The sequence below is a fragment of the Scyliorhinus canicula genome, chromosome 5 (assembly GCF_902713615.1).
Source record: "Scyliorhinus canicula chromosome 5, sScyCan1.1, whole genome shotgun sequence".
NCBI lineage: Eukaryota > Metazoa > Chordata > Chondrichthyes > Carcharhiniformes > Scyliorhinidae > Scyliorhinus > Scyliorhinus canicula.
In genome coordinates this window covers 134,142,294-134,163,395 of record NC_052150.1, presented here as the reverse complement: position 1 = coordinate 134,163,395, position 21,102 = coordinate 134,142,294, and positions in this window count along the sequence as shown.

The following is a 21,102-nucleotide window of genomic DNA, read 5'->3' as shown; positions in this document are numbered from 1 at the left end:
CCAGCCCAGGCAACATCCTCACAAATCTCACCTGCAACCTTTCCAGTGCTATCACATCCTCCTATAATGTGGATTCAAGACTGCACACAGTATTCCCACCGTGGCCTAACCAATGTTTTATACAGTTCCAGCATAACCTCCCTGCTCTTAAACTCTATGCCTCAACTAATAAAGGCAAGTATACCACGTGCCTTCTTAACCACTGTATCTGCCTGCCCTGCTACTTTATGAGACCAGTGTACATGTACACCAAGATCTCTCTGATCCTCAGTGCTTTGTCATGTATTCCCTTGCCTTGTTTGTCCTGCCAAGTGCATCACTTCCCACTTATTAAATGATGTGGAGATGCCAGCGTTGGACTGGGGTGGGCATAGTAAGAAGTCTTACAACACCAGGTTAAAGTCCAACACGTTTGTTTGGCGTCACTAGATTTCAGAGTGCAGCTCCTTCATCAGGTGAGTCTGGTGTTGTAAGACTTCTTACTTATTAAATGGTGGTAGAGAGGTCAAGGAAAGGAAGGGAAGTGTCAGAAATAGACCATGTGAAGGTGAGAGATGGGTGAAAATTGGTAGTAAGATTGATTATATTTTTCCAGTTTTAGGTAAGAGCGGGAAGTGACACTGATATAGTCATTGGTGTACCAGGAAAAGAATTGGAGGCAGCCTGAGTAGGTTTGGAACCAGGATTGCTCCATCTACCACACCAAAAGACAGGCATAACTATAGGACTCATGCCGGTACTGTTGACCACACCTTTTATTTAGAGGAAATGAGACCAGTTAAAGGAGAATTTGTTCAATGCGACACCATTCAGATACTGAATTGCGATTACACATTGGAGGGAACATGTCGTGAAAGTATCACCAAACACTACAACTATCAATGTTCTCCGAATTTAATATTACATATATATGGAGAAGGTTTAAAATCCAGCTAATAGGGATTCACACTTTCCTGCTAATGATGACACTTCTAGGCTTGAAAACTTAATTAAATTGTATTTAAATTACCATAACACACTACTGGTACAGTTTCAATTACCAATTAGCATTTATATAGCCAGTAGATTCTTGCATTGTAATTTTGCAGTAGGTGGTGCATTATTCACTTTATATTGAGCAGATTATTAATTTTGACTAGATTTTAAATGGTTCAATTTCTATCAATTTTTCATCCATAGTAAAGAAAATGAAAATAGTGAAATTAAATGAATATTAATCTGTAAATTCCAAATGTATTAAAATATATTATATATGGAATTTTAAAAGAGATTTTACTATGAACTGAACAAATGCTACTCAACGACAGAAGGTTTTTACTGTGAATGATGCATTAAACAAGTTCTGTTCTGAAAATGAAAGACAAACCAAAGATGAGGATAAGTCAACGAAAAATTAAGGGTAATATGAGAAAGATTTGCAATGTCTGATATAAAAAGTTCACATCCAGCTACTTTAATTGGATGTCAGATGTCAGATTATTAGCATTTTGCTCTCAGAGTTTATGTTCCAATCAAACTATCTTGCCTTATCAGAAATCATCTTAATTATTTCCGTAAAATCATTGTCTTTGTTCACAAGTTTGACATTTGTCAACTTTGTTCCGTATCTCACATTACAATCAACATTTTCCTTAAGATGTATTTTCTATCACTCTTGTTGATGATGATTTTTATGATCTTTAAGATTATAAAAAATCCTGGACACAGAATTGAATTGAAAAATAAATGAAGAACTCTGAGTCACTGATATTACACTTGCTCTCTTGTTACATTATCAAAGGCCAACAATATATAATTAATCCATAAATTTGTATTATTATTGCCCGTTCACTGTATATTTGGAAATAATTGAAAGTTTTGATTATTCAGATCAATTGTTAGACTCTGAATACATATTTCGAGAGGGTAGGATATTGTAATTTGATTTATAATACAGTAATGAAGGCACTCCTCGAGATGGGAAAACATTCAGTGTAATATAAAAACCTAATTTACTTATCTTTCTTCTTACGATGTTATCTCTTATAGTCGTTATTTCAACAGCACAATAATAAGGAAATGTGAATTATAAATTGCTCATCGGGTGTTGATGATTCTTATGGGGGCATTTTTTTGACTCCAATTTGTTGAGAAGCTAATAACGGGAAGTAATAAAGTAATACTAATTCTCTGAAGTCCATAAAGGCCTGGATCGACTGGCCGTAAGCCTCTGCTAAATGTCTCTTAAAAATACCATCATTCTCAGCACACTCAGCCTAATATTGTCTGAACACTATATTACTATCAGGAGCTGGTTTAGCACAGTGGGTTAAACAGCTTGCTTGTAATGTAGAACAAGACCAGCAGCGCGGGTTCAATTCCCATACCGACCTCCCCAAACAGCTGCCAGAATGTGGTGACTAGGGGCTTTTCACAATAACTTCACTAAAGCCTACTTGTGACAATAAGTGATTATTATTATTACTATACTGAGCAATTCTGAGAGAGGGAATAGTGTATAAAGTGATGTCTTTTTTGTTAAAATTATAGTTCACCTATGCTAGCTATGGAAAAATAAATCTTCAAGAGCTGAAGCAATGTAGGGGATATTAAATCTTAGTTTTCACAATGGATAGTGACAGTGGAATGAAAGAGTAGAAAGACAGGACAGAGCAATTACATTAGATGACTATATATGTAGAAACATTGCACTCAAAATGGAAAAGACACTGGACCCGAAATACATCTGGAGGTCATTGACAAAGGAACTAGCTCTGTTTAAAAAGAACGTAGATAAATGTCTAATATCGGTTATTGGCAAGCTTCTCGAGATGATAACGTGTGAAAAAGCTCATTTGGAAAGACAGGACTTGGACGTTTCTTGGTCAGTGTGGGAGTGGGGTGCGGTGGGGGAATGATTCCAGCTGTTGCATAAGTATTGCATGCCCACCATTGATTCCACCAAAGTTTGCATGATCAGTGATAGGGATCAAAAGAAGTCGGTCTTCAGTGAGTTCAGGAGATATCTGTCATTTCCTACCAACCAAAATGACTGAAAAGCTGGCCAGGATCAGAATCTCAACCCCTCCCCTGAAAAGCATATCTTGTCACATGTGTCCCATGCTTCAAAAATAAAAACTGCCCCCCTTGACTCCTGCCTCTTGTGGATTCCGCTTCTGTCATGTTGAACTTATTGTGATGGGCACATTTATGCTGATTCTCTGAATTTGGGCTCAGAATGAACATTTCCCCCTGTTTTTTGATGGTTTGTCAGAGACAATAGGGACACTGCCCCGACAAGGCTATTGGAGAAACCTCGGCTGAAAACCGACGACTGGTAAACTCAAGTGTTAGCCGGTTTTGCGGCTATTCAACTGAAATGTTGGAAGAATTTCAGCCCTACCTTAATTCAGGGTTGTCTGCACAGATATGTAAAATAGAAGTCAACTCTGACAACTCTAGTAGAGATCGTGAGGAAATAGACTGCACAGAGAAAGGAAATGCTATTGGAGTTGTGTTTCCAAACTTTCTGAAGGTTGTACCGCTTCTTTCGAAAGGGAGAATGTGCAGGGTCAAATTTGCTCCGACTTGGGGTGGGGGATGGGGTCAATGAGAACATTTTTGAAAGATAAGACTTGACACAACAATTTCAGAACAAAAAGGCTGACATATGAAAAGAAACAAGTTTCTGGGCAAAAGAAAGGAACAATAAATTGATAATTAAAATACAGTCAGTAATAAATCAAGATGAGCATTAGAGTGTGAAAGGGTGAGAGTGTGTGTGTCCGGCTCATTTCCAATCTCAGGGTACTCACTATCTCACCCTCAGTTAGTGCTCAGTAAGAGCCAGACTGAGAATGGAGATGGAGAGATAAAGAGTGTGAGGAAGTGCGAGACTGGTTGCAAATCTGGGCGGATAGAGGAATGAGAAAAGGTCAGACTGAGTGAAGTGCAAGTTTGGAGTTTGGAGTTCCTGAGGTGACATCAGGATTCTAAGTGACACGGGAAAGTGGAAGCAGCTGATTGGGTGAGTATGGTCGGGCAGGTATTTGCTACTTTTGTCAGTATAGTTTGTAAGGTGTGTATTTTGTGGTCTATTGTTTGTAAGGGCTATAATCTGTAGTAATGAAGACCAGGGAAGAGGGCTTTAGAGTAATTGATATTATTTGATTTTAAGTATCTTCCAGTAGGTTTAATTTAAAGGTGTAAGCCATGGCAAGATAGCTCAAAGCCGTGGTGTGCTCCTCTTACCCTATGTGGGAAGCCAGGAATATTTCCAGTGTTGGATGACAGCATCTGTGCAGGAGATGTCTCCAGCTACAGCTCGTGGAAGCTCAGGTTTCGGAGCTGGAGCAGTGGCTGGGGACACTGTGGAGTACGCATGAAACAGAGAGTATCATGGATACCACGTATAGAGAGGTGATCACACCATAGGCTAAGACTCCAGATGCAGGAAGGGAATGGGTGACCATCAGAGCAAGAGGACTGGGCAGGCAGTGCAGGAATCTACTGTGGACCATTCCTCTACAAAACAGATGAAATGAAAATCACTTATTGTCACAAGTAGGCTTCAAATTAAGTTACTGTGAAAAGCTCCTAGTCACCACATTCCGGTGCCTGTTCGGGAAGGCTGGTATGGGAATTGACCGTGCTGCTGGCCTGCCTTGGTCTGCTTTAAAAGCCCGCAATTTAGCCCAGTGTGCTAAACCAGCCCCTGATATACAGCTTTGGATACTGTTGAGGGGAATGGCTTCTCAGAGAAAAGCAGCAGCCAATTGTTTTGAACAATGGTTGGCCCTGCTGCACAGGTGAGGAGTAAAATGTGTGGGAATGCAATAGTTATAGGGATTCAATTGTAAGGAGAATAAATAGGCATTTCTGTGGCCACAAACAAGAACGTATCTTGCCTCCCTGGTGCTAGGGTGAAGTATATTTTGGAGCAGTTACAGGACATTCTGGAGGGGGAGGGCGAACAGCCAGTGGTTTGTGGTACACATTGGTACAAACAACATAGGTATAAATAGGATGAGGCCTCAAAAGCAGAATATAGGGACTTAGGATGAAAGATAAGAAGTTATACCTAAAAAGTAATGATTTCAGGATTACTACAAGTGCCATGGGCGAGTCAGAGCAGAAATAGGGGGATAGGGGCTTTTCACAGTAACTTCATTTGAAGCCTACATGTGACAATAAGCAATTTTCATTTCATTTCATACCAGGTGGATATGTGACTGAAGAGATAGTGCAAGGGGGAGGTTTCAGATTCCTGGGACATTAGGACCAGTTCTGAGCAAAGTGGGATCAGTACAAACAGTATCGGTTACACCTGGGCAGGACTGGGACTGATGTCCTCATGGTGAATATTTACACGAGTGGTTGAGGAGGGTTTAAACTAAAATTGCAGGGGGATGGGAACCTATGTGAGGAGTCAGAGGATGAGGAAACATGGACAAGAACAAAAGACAGAAAAGGTAATTTAAAAAAGTGATAGGCAGAGAAATCAAGGGCCAGAATCAAACAAGGCCGTGGTGAAAAATAATAGGAATGGGACAAAGAATGTTTTAAAAAATGTTTTAAGACAGTGTGCCTTAATGCGTGGAGCATTTGCAGCAAATAAATGTAAATGGGTATGAAATAATCAGGATACTGGAGACATGGCTGCATCCTGACCAGGGATGCGAACTGAACATCCAGTGGTATTCAGTATTAGGAAGCCATGATGTGGAGATGCCGGCGTTGGACTGGGGTGAGCACAGTAAGAAGACTTCCCGACCAGGGTAAATATCTTACCTGCATCTACTCTGTGTATCTATTTGAATATTTTGTAGCTTTCAATGGGGTCACTTCTCATTCTTTGAAACTCTCGAGAATGTAGGCCTAGTTTCCTAAATGTCTCTTTATAGGACATGATGTGGAGATGCCGGCGTTGGATTGGGGTGAGCACAGTAAGAAGTCTTACAACACCAGGTTAAAGTCCAACAGGTTTGATTCAAACACGAGCTTTCGGAGCGCAGCTCCTTCCTTCACCTGAGGAAGGAGCTGCGCTCCAAAAGCTCGTGTTTGAATCAAACCTGTTGGACTTTAACCTGGTGTTGTAAGACTTCTTACAGTATTAGGAAGGACAGACAAAATGGAAAACTGGATTGCATTGCTGGTTAAAGAGGAAATTAGTGCAATAGTGAGGGAGGATATTAGTTTTGATGATGTGGAATATCTATGGGTAGAGCTGAGAAAAACCAAAGGGCAAAAACGTTAGAACCAGTTGGATATAGACCTCGAGACTGTAGTGGTGATGTTGGGAATAGCATTAAACAGGAAATTAGAGTGGCCTGTGAAAAAAGAATATCTGTAATTATGAGTGACTTTAATCTGCATAGAGATTGGCAAATCAAACTGATAACAATACCAGAGAGGGGGAATTTCTGGATTGCAGACAGGTGGTTTTCTGGAGCAATACTTTGAGGAACCAACAAGAGAACAGGCCACCCAAGACTGGGTACCGTGTGATGAGAAAAGATTAATTGGCAGTCTAGATATGTGAGACCACTTGGGGATGACGACCATTATATGATAGAATTATTCATCAAGGTGGAGAGTGATGTAGTTCATTCTGAGACGAGGGTCCTGAATCTAAATTAAGGAAACTGCAATGGTATTAAGCGCGAGTTGGCTATGATGGTTTGGGCAACATTGCTTCAAGCGATTATGGTGGATAGGCAATGTCAAACATTCAAGGAATGCATTGGTGAACTGCAGCAAGTGTTCATTGCTGTCTTGACAAAAATAAAATAGGAAAGGTGGCCAAACCATGGTTTACAAGGGAAATTAGAGATAGTATTAGATTCAAGGAGGAGGCAGACAAATTGGCCAGTACAAACAGCAGACCCAATGATTAGGAGCAGTTTAGAATTCAGCAAAGGACAATAAAATGTAATGGTCTTTACCGTTTGTTCCTGTTTGTTACCTTTCTTTTTTTTTGCTGTTATATTTTTTGATCCATGGATGATTTATGGACATGTGCCTTTAAAGCAGCCTGTGCCTTTAATTCACACAGAAGGATCCAGAAGGCTATGCTGTTCTAGGCTGGTGATTGGCGATTGTCTTACATCAGTGATCGATTTAGCTGGTGGCCAATGAATTGGTCCAAAAGGTTGTGCTCTGCCTGGTGATGGGTGGTGTTTGGATCTTATCCCACTGAAATCGTTCAGAGACCTAAGGAGCTTTCTGTTTAATTTTGGCAACAGGGAGGTGGGAGTTCCAGCTAAATGCTCTCCAGAGAGCTTTTGCCCAGTCTCTCCCAAAAAATCAAGCTAAACTTTCTTTAGAACGGCACTGTGGGTGCTGATTCTCTCCCCAGCAAGTCGGAGTGCTGTTCTCTCAACACTGCAGGGTCGAAGTCAAATATTGAGCTGGGAGCAGGGTTTGGTGGGAAATAAGTGTCTCAAGAAAGAAATAGGCCTGAATGTGAACCTGGAGCTGATGGCCCAGTTTGGTAAGAACTAAAGTGACTCTCCAAAAGGCCTTCTGCCTGTGAAGTGGGCAGCACGGTAGCATTGTTGATAACACAATCGCTTCACAGCTCCAGGGTCCCAGGTTCGATTCCGACTTGAGTCACTGTTTGTGTGGAGTCTGCACATCCTCCCCGTGTGTGCGAGGGTTTCCTCCGGGTGCTCCGGTTTCCTCCCACAGTCCAAAGATGTGCAGGTTAGGTGGATTGGCTGTGCTAAATTGCCCTTAGTGTCCAAAATTGCCCTTAGTGTTGAGTGGGGTTACTGGGTTATGGGGATGGGGTGGAGGTGTTAATCTTGGGTAGGGTGCTCTTTCCAAGAGCCGGTGCAGACTTTATGGGCCGAATAGCCTCCTTCTGCACTGTAAATTAAATGAACTCTGAATTTTCTAGTCTTCGGGTACCCTGAATGAACAGCTCTGCAAGGAAGACCATTACCAGCTGTAAACTGGAGGCCTTGATCAACCAGCATGCTTGAGGAAAGTATGCTAAGGAACCACCATTCGAAGGAAAGACCTTCACGCCTTCCCCCTTCTGTGTTTGTTTGTCTTGTGTGTGAGTAGAGGGTGGGGCAGTTAGAGGGTAACAGGTAAGCTTGTTGTTATCCAGTTGTGCTTACAGCATAATTGATCATTAATTACCATAAATAAACAGTGATTGTGTTTCAAGTTACAAACCTGGTGACTGTAGTTATTGGGCAGCCAAGGACCAAAAACGTTGGGAATTTATGCAAGAATTACTGGTTAATTCATGGAACAGCATCTACAGTGGAGGCCTTGTGTGTGAAGAGGGGGGTGGGAGGTTACCGGGGTTGTGGGGGCATGTGGTGGCGTTGTGGGTGTGAGGTGGAATGGTGGAGCTGCCAGTGGCAAGGCTCTCTAGTCGGCAAATCTGGAGGCAATCAGGTTGTCCCGTGCATCGTGACTCTGGCGCACACATTGCCTGCCCGGGCCCCATAGCCTGCCCACCCTGCATCTCCTTTGCATCCTCCTCATTGGATGTGGCATGTCGTTCCTCCACCTACTCTTCCAGCATTTTCCCTCCTCTGCTGCATGATATTATGTAGGACGCAGCAGGCCAGCAGGATGTGGGAGATCCTCCTAGGGCTGTGTTGGAGGGCCAACCAGAGCGGTCCAAGCACCTGAACTGCACCTTAAGATTCCGATGCACCGCATGATGGCGTCCCTGGTCACTGCATGGGCATCGTATAACGGTTTATGCATCAGTCTGGGGCCTCCGGATACATGTCATCAGCCACAACTGCAATGACTGTCCCTCCTTTCCTGCAGTGTTGGCAACTGATCTTCCGTCAACACCCTGTTCGAGGGGACAGGGGGAATTAACAGGTGACCCATAGGTCTCGAACAGAATATACCCAAAACAGAACTACAAAAACATCCACAGACTGCTTGAGCAAATCCTCCTACATCCTCAGCCCGGCAGCAGGCCCGTCAAAACCCTCTCATTGCCGCACACCAGGTAGAAGAAACCGAAAGCAGCAAGTAAGCCCAAGGGGAAGAGTCGACAGGCAAGCAGGAAAGGCAGCAGCAACCAGCAAACAATTCTCAGCTACAGCTGCCTCCAGGCATTTGCAAGTCACCAGCAGGACCAATAAGCAAACACAACCTTCAGCTGGGAAGTGCTCTCAAAACTAACAAGGCTAATTTGTCATTTCCAATAGCCTTTAGCTGTGCAGCTAGCGGCTGGAGACAGTGAAAGGGAGTATTATTGATTTTCAACATTGAAGGTATAGCAAGCTCTGTCTTGGAGGTGTTTAGTAGGACAGATGGGCGAAAGCTGCAGCAAGCCACTGTTAGGGGTCTCCACAATATTCATAGATGGTTTGAAGGCCTCACAGATGCAAAGCCCCTTAATACCCCCTGCCCTTTGCGACCCCCGACCTAGAACGCTTCAGCCCTCCGACGAAGCTGAACCCCACTGAGCAGTCCCCCACCCCACCCCACCCCGATCACTGGGGCAACAGCTCCAGTGCTCTTGAGCTACATGCCGGAAAATGGAAATTACTACTCACCTCCTCACTTCCCCTCAGTTGCCATTGTGCCAGCTTCACACTTTTAAAAAGGAATACTAATCGGTGCCCTTGTGATTTCTCGCCGGGAAGTTGGTTAATTCCCAGGAAGCTGCTGTGTCTGACTTAAATCAAGCTAATGAGATTGAAATTAATGAAAATTAGGGTTATTGGCATGCTCACCATTTTGGGGTGTGATCTGCAACTCACCATCGCGAGATGGGTCGGTGAATTGCATACTGATTCGCTTCTGACACAAATCTCGATTTTGCTCTTTCCCGCTTTTTAACGAGCGGGCCCAGATCCGTGCCAGGTGCAAGGTAGTGGTTAAATCGCACCCCAATGTTTCTCTAAATCACATCTAGTCACAAGTAAGGTTAAGATAATTAATAGAAAGTAAGAAACTAAGTTCAGAGCCCACAGTATAGTTCAGATATTGCGTGAAAAGGCAACAAAAATAAATAAATAAATTGTGAAGATCTGTGGCTGGGATTCTCCATCCAGCGAATCACAAAACGCCATTGGGTGGAGAATAATAATAATAATCTTTATTATTGTCACAAGTAGGTTTACATTAACACCAATGATGTTACTGTCAAAATCCCCTGGTCGCCACATTCTGGCGCCTGTTTGGGTACACAGAGGGAGAATTCAGAATGTACAATTCCCATAACAAGCACGTCATTCGGGGCTTGTGGGAGGAAACTCGGAGCACCCGGAGGAAACCCATGCAGACACAGGGAGAACGTGCAGACTCCGCACATACAGTGACCCAAGCCGGGATTCGAACCCGGGTCCCTGATGCTGTGAAGCACCAGTGCTAACCACTGTGCTACCGTAGGGTCTGGGTAACCCCCCCCCTCCCCCCCCCCCCCCCAGGGACCGGGGTGTCCAGGCATGGTTCACCATTGCCACAGCCTGCAACTAAGCTATCTTGCTGAGCACCCCACTGGCTGCCCACGATGGCCCGTGATTGCGCAGAGTCACACTGGTCATATGGATGCTCACACCCTATCACCCCTGCACTCCACCCGTCCATCCACCCCATCAACAACCTCCTCCTCCAAACAACCGAGCGCCGACGGGGTATCATACAGCCCCACCCAAGGGCAGCACCCACAGTAGCCCCTACAGGAGAGCACTGTGCTGTGGCTATAGAGCGTACCACTGACATGGGTAGGACCAGCTACCAATATCCCTGCCGGCAGGAACGGATGCCAGGGCCAGAAACGACGAATCCCGCACCGTTTCTCATTGGAATCAATTGTGTTCCATGTAGCGCCAGTGCTAGCCCCTCAACAGTAGCAGAATTGGTCCAGGTGCAGCGCCAGTTTTGCTGTCGTGAACACCACAATTTCTATGCTGGCGTTAACACTCAGAAACAGAGAATCCCCCCTGTATGTTTCCATGAAACAGTTAGATAAAGCATTTAGGATGAAAGGGGATCAAAGATTATGGGGGGAGTGAAGCGGGATTAGGCTATTGAGTTGGATGATCAGCCATTTTCAAAATGAATGATAGAGCAGACTTAAAAGGCCTTCTCCTTCTTCTATTTCTATGTTTCTATGTGTGATAGCAAACTGAGCCTTGCTTTGATCTGGGGTGGCAAAACATACAAAAGCAGGTCCCCCAGAAAAATCATTGCACTGCATGTAGTTATGTTTGTTCTATTTAGGAAGGATGTGAGGCCTCGAAGAGGGTCTTTGCCTCCTTCAAATGCCTGGATGTCTTCCTCATAAAATATCAACAAGAATTGTACACAGTTTTCCAGATGGAGCCAGACCAGTGTTCTGCAGAATTATTTTCAAAGATTTGTGTTCTGTTCCTCTGGCCACTTTATCTAAGATCTCAGTTGCTCTCTTTACCACTTCAGCACTCTGTGTTGATAGGTTCAATGATCTTACAGTGCCAAATCTGTCCTCTGGGTTGTGTTTGTAGCTTAATGTGATGTAATGTGAATTGCCACTGTTTACTATCCTTTCCAGAAAAAACAAACCAGTTCTTTGAAAGGCAGGCATAACCAACAAATTTAGGAGAATGGGGCTGGTGGAAATGATGGATTGTGGTGATTCCTAAACATTGCACACACTTGGTGCTTTTATTCTCTAAGCATCCATAGAAAAATAAATTTTCTCATACATCTTCAGAACATTTCAGCAATGCACATAATACTCTATTCACACTCTTGCATGGAAATTGGAGAGAAACTTCAGGACAAGAGACGTTCTGATCAAAGTTCAAACTTTACTCCAATGGCCTGTGTGGCCATTGACATTTTTGGAGATGACTGTGTAAGGGTCCTTCCTGTTAGTTCTTGTTTATTCTCTTTTTATTCCCTTATTTCCCCTTTTAGTTTTGTTGTTACATTTTTGATCCATGGATGATTTATGGACATATGTCTTTAAGGCAGCATGTGCCTTTAATTCAAACAGAAGGAAGCGGTGGCCTGTGCCTTTAATCCAAACAGAACGAAGCGGTGGCCTGTGCCTTTAATTCAAACAGAAGTTTCCAGAAGGCCCGGTATTGGGTGATGATTGGATATTATCTCACTGGATTGTTATCAGAGCCACAACATTCCATTTTGGTTTCACTTTTTATTCTGCAGCTTGGATGAAGGGCCCGTCTGGCCATTGACCTTACTCTCTCCAAAATGATCCAACCAATTCTAACTTTTTCACATCTTTCCCCAACTCACCAGAGTACAAACACACAACATGACAATCAGGGGCTGCACTGCATTTTTGCTCCTCTGTTGTGCCTCCCCTTGCTGTGATGACCCTTGCCCAACTGCCTTTTCTCCAGATACTTCAAGTTATTCTGACCATGCAACCCCGCGGACAGAGCTGGGACACCTCATACAGCACCAGGGTAAGAAGGGAACAGTTAGACACAATGGACACATTGCTGGGTGATATTTAATGTGTAGACATTTGTATAAACCAATAAAATGACAGATCTTTTTGAATCTTTGTGTGTTGAGGAAAACTGCAATAGCTGGTAACCTTTCTTTGAATAAATTTAGAGTGCCCAATTATTATTTTCCCAATTAAGAGGCAATTTAGCGTGACCAATCCACCTAACTTGCACATCTTTTGGTTGTGGGGGTGAGACCCACGCAGGCACAGAGAGGGTGTGCAAACCCCATACGGACAGTGATCCGGGGCTGGGATCATATCCGGGTGCTCAGCGCCGTGGGCAGCAATGCTAACCACTGCGCCACCATGCTGCTCCCAATAGCTGGTAACCTTGTCATACGATATGATGTGTATATAAATCTTGGTAGTTCAGCATATTAACCCTGCTAATGCTCCTCAAATGGACATGGTGGTGAGATGAAAAGCAGACCCATAGTGGGTGAATGTAAGATTTTCTTTTGTAATATATTGAACAAAAAGCTATAGCATATCAAGGCCCAAATGCGACCACGGCTAACTAAGGTCAGCTGTAAAATGTACTGGGAGAGGTGGGTGCATAATCTCATATTACAGGCACAGAATGATTTGGCGGCCATGATTAGAAACTTGGTTTGATAGTCCATTCATAGGGTTCTACATTTTTAATGGGTACACAGATTGTTAGCACTTTATGTAATGGGGAACATCCTCCAAAATTACTCTCATAGGATTATTTATAGAGGCTGGTTGTTAAAATGTCTGCTGCATTGCCAAGGATTTTGCTAAACATAAGTCCATGCAAGAATATGTGCACCTTCCCTAGCAACAGCATGCAAATTTGAACTTGGAAATAATACACGATCTGAACTATCTAGTGAGGGAGATTGTTTTCCTCGGACAATACAAACATTTCAATTTAACCAGGAACCCCATAGAAAAGTCAGTCCTATCCATAAAAAGTAGTGGGAGTGAAGGTTCCTCATATCTACAGTGAGGGCATTTGTTTAATTATGTCAGTACCTACTTTAATTATTAAATGCTTTCAATGAAGCAATGTTTAATTATTCATTGGTAGCTTTGAGGCAGCTTATGCAACCAAAATAAAAACATTGTTGTATTTGGGCATTCTTTAGCACAGCAAGCTAGCATGCAATGAAAAAAATACTGGAAATACTTCACAGGTCAGTCCGCAAGCTTGGAAAGAAAAAGAGGCCGGGAACTGCCGGGAGACCTCCTGGATCCAGCTGGCTTGCCACACCTCACGGCATCTAACGCAATCACACGAAATGTCGCTATTGGACGGGACCACCTTTTGGCAATTCTGCATATTAGAGTCAGAGAGCTCGTCTCACTCTAATATCCAGCTTCCTGAGGTAACCAAGGCGTTGAGGATCTATTCCCTTTGCCTTGGAGGCCTCGGGCGAGCGCCGTTCAGTACTCGTCTCTACAGACGGGGGCCAGATGGAACAGTACTCATGGGGTCTCCCTGGGGATTGGAGGCCTCCAGGTGCATGCAAGGTGGTACCCAGGCACTGCTGGTGTCACCTAGACAACCTGGCACCACCAGTCTGGCATTGCCAAGGTGCCCAGGTGCCACTGACAGGGGCACTGCCAGGGTGACAGGCTGGCAGTGTCAAGCTGGCGTTTGTTGTGCAGTGGTGATTGGGCCAGGAGGGCGCTCTGCGCGGGTTTGGGGGGGAGGTACTCGGGGACGCAATTACAGTGAGTTGGGGCTCGGAGGTCGCATCAGGGGCTTGAGAAATCGGGAAGCCATTTTTAAAAGGTGTCCAGATTTCTGCCTGCACTGAAGAGTTTCAACGAATAGGGCTCCTCAGTGCAGGAAATGGGATTAAGTGCGACCTCGGCCACGCTTTTCCCGCTGAAGCCCTGTAACCAGAGCCATGTACGATAGCATTATGTTTCATGGCGCTGCAAACAGCAGGAAACATGCAGCTAAATGCATGCACAATGGGACATAGTTCCCATTTTGTTTGATTGTGCCCACGGTTAATGTTTCAAATCAATGACCCTTCACAAGGACATTGTTTTTGCAACAAGTTAGCAATTTATTTCAGATAACTGCTTAATAAAACGTCCTCTCTGTTGATTGAATGGAGTTTGGGAGCATTAATTGTCTTGAGTAGGTGTAAATCCATGACACATCATAGGTGACAAATTGGCCATCTCCTTTGGCTCCATGCGTTCCAACATATTGGGCGGAATTCTCCGTTGCCCGACACCGATATCATAATCGGCGATCAGGCAGAGAATGGGCCCCAATATCCAAACAGGTCGGGGCCTCCAGTATAGCGCTAGGGTAGTCTCCCAACCTGTGGTGGCCTCCTGCATCCTCCACAACATTGCGCAGCAAAGGGAAGGCAGGATGGAGCAAGGGGATGAACACCAGGCCTCGCCTGATGAGCAGTGCGGGGGAAGGCAAGGATGGGTAGGGTAAAGAGCCTGGGCAGGCACAGGAGGCCACACAACCTGTGCACCAGGTCTGCCACACACAGAACACTCTAATCGCCTCCAGAAACTGATCAGTAACTGAACTGGACCAGCCATAATAATACTGTGGCTACCAGGGCAGGTCAAAGGCTAGGAATCCTATGGCAAGTAACTCATCTCCTGACCCCCCCCCCCCCCCCCCCAAAGCCTGTCCACTATCTGCAAGGCACAAGTCTTAAGAATGATCTTTAATGTCACAAGTAGGCTTACAAAAACACTGCAATGATGTTACTGTGAAAAGGTCCGAGTCGCCATATTTCGGCACCTGTTCGGGTACAGAGAGGGAGAATTCAGAATGTCCAAATTACCGAACAGCACGTCTTTCGGGACTTGCGGGAGAAAACCAAAGCACCCAGAGGAAACCCAGAGGACTGGATTCTCCGATTTTGAGACTATGTGCCGATGCTGGAGTGGAAGCTGTAGCGTTTTATGACTAAAAACAGCCCAGCACCTGCACTGATTCAGCTAGTTTAAATGGGCGAACACCATCGCCACGTGGAACGCAATCAATTCCATGCAAAACGGTACCGGATTTGCCGGGTCCGTGATTGGTGGACATGAGGCTCACACACCGCCTCCGAACTTAAACGATCCACCCCCATACACACACCAGCCCAGTCAACAAGATGGCTGCAAGGAGAGCAGAGACACAGTTCAGGGACGCTGAGCTGGAGACCCTCCTGGATGCCGTGGATGAGAGAAGGATGACCCTATATCCCGTTCTGGGAGGGCGGACGCCAGGCGCTGCCGTTCGCCGTGCCTGGGCGCAGGTGGCAGAGGCAGTCAATGCCATGGGCAACATCGCCTGGACTGGCATCCAGTGCAGGAGGAACCTCCTCAGGGCGGCCAGGATGAGTAGGCAGCACTGTGCCCCTGGCACTAACCCCGTCCCCCCCATATGCCCGTTAACCGGTCCCTCCCCCCGAGACACAGCTGAACCCCCACTCTGCCCCATATTCCGGTACCCATGCCAGCCGCCATGACCGGGTGCCCTAGCCACTGAGGCCAACATCTACCCAACACCTGGGCTGTATGCCTCGGAACGTCTAACGGTTTTGCCGTTTGTGTGTCGCCCCCATCCACTCCCAGGAGAAGGCCGCACACAACCACCAGGAGCGGGACACGATGGAGGGGGACCACCAGAACTGCGGCTCGTCACCATGCCCTAGCAGGGGACACTGAATGTGGTCAGTGACCCGGAGGAAAAGGACGTCGCCGGGGCTGAGTTGAGCGGCGGGTGAGCAAGTGAGGCCCTGCGGGCGCGATTCTCCGCCCCCCCCCACGCCGGGTGGGAGAATAGCGGGAGGGCCTCCCGACATTTTTCACGCCCTCCCGCTATTCTCCCCCCCCCACGCCCGACACACGCCACGAATCGCCGCTCGCCGTTTTTTATGGCGATTCTCCGAAGACGATGGGCCGAGCGACCAGGCCTTCTCGACCGTTTCAACAAGGCAGCAAACACACCTGCTCGCTGCCATTGTGAAACGGGCGCCAGATGCGGGGCATCTGGGGGCCCGATTGGCACGGCAGTAGCACGGCCGTGCCAAGGGGGGCATAGGCCCGCGATCGGTGCCCACCGATCGCGGTCCGTGCGTTACGGACACACTCTTTTCCCTCCGCCACTCCGCAAGATCATGCCGCCACGTCTTGCGGGGCGGCTGAGGGAAAAGACGGCAACTGCGCATGCGCGGGTTGGCGTTGTCCAACCTGTGCATGCGCGGCTGACGTCATCGGCCGTGTCAGCCGGCATGACGCTTGACGTGCGGCCTTGACGACGGTCGTCAAGATGCGTCGCCGTGACGAACGGGGCCGCGCTCCTAACCCCGCCCGGGGGGGAGAATCGGCCCCGAAAGTGGGCGTGAAGGCTGCCGTGGGTCACGGCCTGTCCCACGGCAGCCTTTACGATTCTCCGCTTTTGCGGAGAATCTCGCCCTGCTTTTTTAAAAATTTAGAATACCCAATTCATTTTTTACAATTAAGGGGCAATTTAGCGTGGCCAATCCACCTAGCCTGCACATCTTTAGGTTGTGGAGGAGAAACCCACACAAACACGGGGAGAATGTGCAAACTCCACACGGACAGTGACCCAGAGCCGGGATCGAACCTGGGACCTCAGCGCCGTGTGGCCACAGTGCTAACCAAGTGAGACCCTGCTTAGTTGCAGATCCCCATGACACAGGTTTGCCCCCCCACACACCCTCACCCCCCTCACGCCAAACCTTCAACCCCCCTCACCCAACACCCCCCATCCCCCTCTCCCCACACCCCACCCACACACCCCGTTCAACCTCACATAACCCACCCCTCCCCTGGTCTGCTGTCTAATCATACATGTTACCCTACAGGACCTGCCAGAGATGGGGCAGGTCCATCCGGAGCCCCCCACCCCAGCCAGTGTAGGGCCGGTGCCCTCCAGACAGCCGAGCACTGTCGGGGAGAGCAGCCCGAACACCATCCCTCTGCCCGAGACTCAGGACACCCCAGAGCTCGGGTCGGAGGAGGTCACAGACCTTCCGTCACAGCTGTCTCCAACACCCTCCATCTTCCCAGAGACTATCACCTCGGTTGGGCACATTAGTAAAGAGGCTCGTGGGACACTACCTGGTGCGCACCACACATTGCATCCGGTACAGCAGGTGGAAGAAGAAGCAGCCGAGGGGCCGAACGGTCGGAGGGCAGGGCCAGCCCCAGGAACCAGCTGCCGTCCAGACGGGTCCCGGGCTCCTGGAACATCCAGTACCAGTCACAGTGCAGATGCAGCCAGAGACCCAGGGACCACAGGAGGGGATGACGGTGCAGGTGGAGGAGTCCATCCGTGTACAGGAGCAGGGGGTGGTGCCGGTAATGCGTGCCACCCAGGCCGACACTGTATAGGTGCAGTCCGCGGTGTCCGCGGTGGAGGCATTGGGGCAACGGTTTTGGCTATGGATCAGCCTGTCCAAGGCTTGGGGCATTCTGTGCAGGCGGCGGTCGAGGCACAGGACAGGGCTGCCCTCACCCAGGTAGTCATGTGCCAGAGCCACCTGGAGATTGCAGCGGCGCTCCTCAGCATGGCCCAGTCACAGCAGGCCATGGCTGGGAACGTTGGCGGTAATACCCAAGGACTGGCCAGCGTGGAGCAGACAATGGGTGGGGTGGCCCAGCCCCAGAGAGAGGTGGCCCAGACCCACAGGAGGTGGCACAGACCCAGAGGGAGGTGGCCCAGTCACTGGCTGACGTGTCAAGACCCAGAGGGTGATGTAGCGTGATGTGGTGCAGTACCAGACGTAGATGGTCAGGGCGACCAGAGCGGGCCTCCAGGACTGGCAGCGCCAGGTGGCGAGGGGCCCTCAGGGGATGGCTCCGCTCGTACCTGTCCAATGGAGTAGTCGGGGGCCATTGGCCACCTTAAGGGAGGAGGAAGTGATGGAGCCCGTACCGGTGACTGCCGCAGGGGAGGTGCCGGAACATCGCAGCACCTCGGACTCCCCCCTCCTGTCCATGGTGCATAAGGTGGGCAGTGGGTAGAACAGGGCAGCACCACGCCACCCAGGACCCCTAAGCAGCAGCCAGCCCATCCAGGCCGGGTCTCCAACGAGACGTGTGCCTACGGGGACCCTTGTTACAGGATAGGGGTCACAGCAGGTCACCTCCACTCCTGCTGTACCGTCTGGGGAACCACCTCAGCGGTGTGTTAGGGCCCGTAAGGCCAGAAAGTTAGACACAAGTTATGTTGGCACAGATGCAAGGCACAGTTCAGTCATAGGGGTTAGGGCACAGACTGCATATATCTCTTCACAATAAACACCCGTTAACACCGTTAAATCCTGCCTCAGTGCTCTGTCTGATGAATGTGGGGTGGCCGGGGCGAGTGGGGGGCAGGACTCCAGTGCAGACTCTGTGGGAGGACCATGCTCCCCCCCCCCCCCACTCGTTGCCCCGACCGGCCCCAGCACCCCCAGCCCAGGGATTCGACGGGACCATATGACAGACTGGCCAGCTCGCATGCAGAGATCACCCAGGTGGAAGGTGCCACTGTGGGCATGAGTCAGATGATGTCGTACGATGTGGAGCACCAGAGCTCATCGCAGAGCGGGCTGTCATCATCCTCCATCCCATAGACCGGTCCCGCTGCCACTGCTAATCCAGTGCCCCCAGCTTGTCACACCGCAGGTATGTATAATGGAGGGGTGCGCAAGCGGGCAGTTTGGCGGTGTGGAATTGAGGGGGCGTGGGTTTGGGATGTGGTACATGTGCCCCCTGGCCAACACCCCCCCCCCCCCCCCAACCTTCTCCCTCTTTAGTCAGTGATCCTGGAGGCGATCAGAGCACCTGTGCGCGTTGGCTCTGGCGATGACGTTGCCTGCCCGGGCCCCATGTCCTGCTCATCTCCACCTCCCCCAGATCCTCCTCAGACGAGGATCCGCCCTTCCTCCTCATCCTCCTCCAGCACATCGCTGCGCAATGTTGTGGAGGATGCAGCTGGTCACTACGATGTGGGCAAACTCGTACTGGAGGGGCCCTCCAGAGCGGTCCAGGCACCTAAAGCGCATCTTCAGGATGCCGAAGCACCGCTCGATCACACTCTTGGCCGCTGTATAGGGGTCCTTGTAGCGGGTCTCCTCGTCGGTCTGTGGCCTCCGGATAGGTGGCGGTGCAGAGCTGCAGGTTGTGCAGCTGATGGTCACAGACCAGCTGGATGTTCATCGAGTGGCACCTCTTCGGTTGGTATACAGTGGCCTATTATCCGCAGGTGTCCGTAGGGCGACATGCATCCTGCCGATCGCCCCTCCAAATCTGGGCATCCCAGCGATGGCAGCGAACCCTGCTGCCTGGGAAAACTGGTGGGCTCGGTCCCCATGGAATTGGGTGTATAGAGGCGCCTGGGCATATAGGGTCTCCATGACCGTGCAAATGCACTTGTGCAACCAGGTCTGTGAGACCCTGGATAGGTCCCCACTTGGCGACGGTCACTGGGAGCGGGTGTCCTCCCCCAGACCCCCACGGTACCAGGTGTGCCATCAGCTGGCAGATGTGTCGCACTGTCTCTCTGCTCAGCCGGAGTCTCCGATGGCATGCCCGGTCCGTCTGGACCTGAATGACAGGTGGTGGCGGTACACATGAGACCTCATGGGGTGCCTCCCTAGCACCTGCTCCTCTTCAGCCCTGTGCCATCACCACCTGCCCCTCTGCAGCCCATTCCTCTGCAGCCTGTTCCTCTGCTGCTCGCTCTGCTGCTGCCCGCACCACTGCCGCAGCTTCCCCCTCCTCTCTGAGTGGCCGCTTCCCACGCGTCGCAGGGCATCTCGAGAGCTGCGGCCATCGCCACAGCGGCCAGCATTGCTGGTTAAATGCCAAACGCCATGACCTTCAGGGAGTGAAGGACAAACACGTTAGCATGGCACACGCTCCCGTGCCCAGCCAGGTTCCATGAGCTACATGGTGGCCCCGGTTGGCACTGTGGTCCCCACCATCGCATGTCCCTCCCCACAGCCCCTGCCCCAACGGTATCTGGCACCGTCGGCGAATCCGATCCTGGCACCCGTCCCGCTGCCAGGAGTACCATTGGCTGGCACTGCCCTCACTGGGGGCTGCCTTGGATGTGGCCTTGGGTGGTCCCCTGGTGGGTGGCGCCCGGTTGCGCGGGGTATTCGGGGGTGGGGGGAAGTGCTATGGCAGGGGGTGGGGTGTGGGCAGACTCATATGGCCGAGGTGTATGGTCAGTGGGTGCGCAGCAATATGGCCGCCCTACCGGCGGTCGGTGCCCGGGCACCGTCCCAGTCCTGTGAGGGGGCACCCCGGCTGCTTGGCCTGTTCCCCTCCCCATTCCCCTCCCCTCCCCCAGCCCTGGCAGGGGCCCCCCTGCTGCAGCCACCACGGCCGGTGTCCAGGCCGGCGGCCCGCAGTCACTCCTCTCCGTGACCTACCTTCTCTCTCTCTCGCCCAGCCCGCATGGCTGGTGTCCAGGCTGGCGGCCCACAGTCCCTCTTCTCCGTGACCTACCTTCTCTCTCTTGCTCAGCAGCCACGATGCCAGGTTCACGAATTCTGAGACCACAAGTGAACCACGCCATTGGGAACTCGGCCCATCGGATGCGGTGAATCTCGAGGGCCCTAGAGAATAGGATGTCAGGCCCGGTAATGATATGCCTACTTATCTTTTACCCCGCGCGATGAGCGACGCATTTATGCCATTTTCGGAGTGTC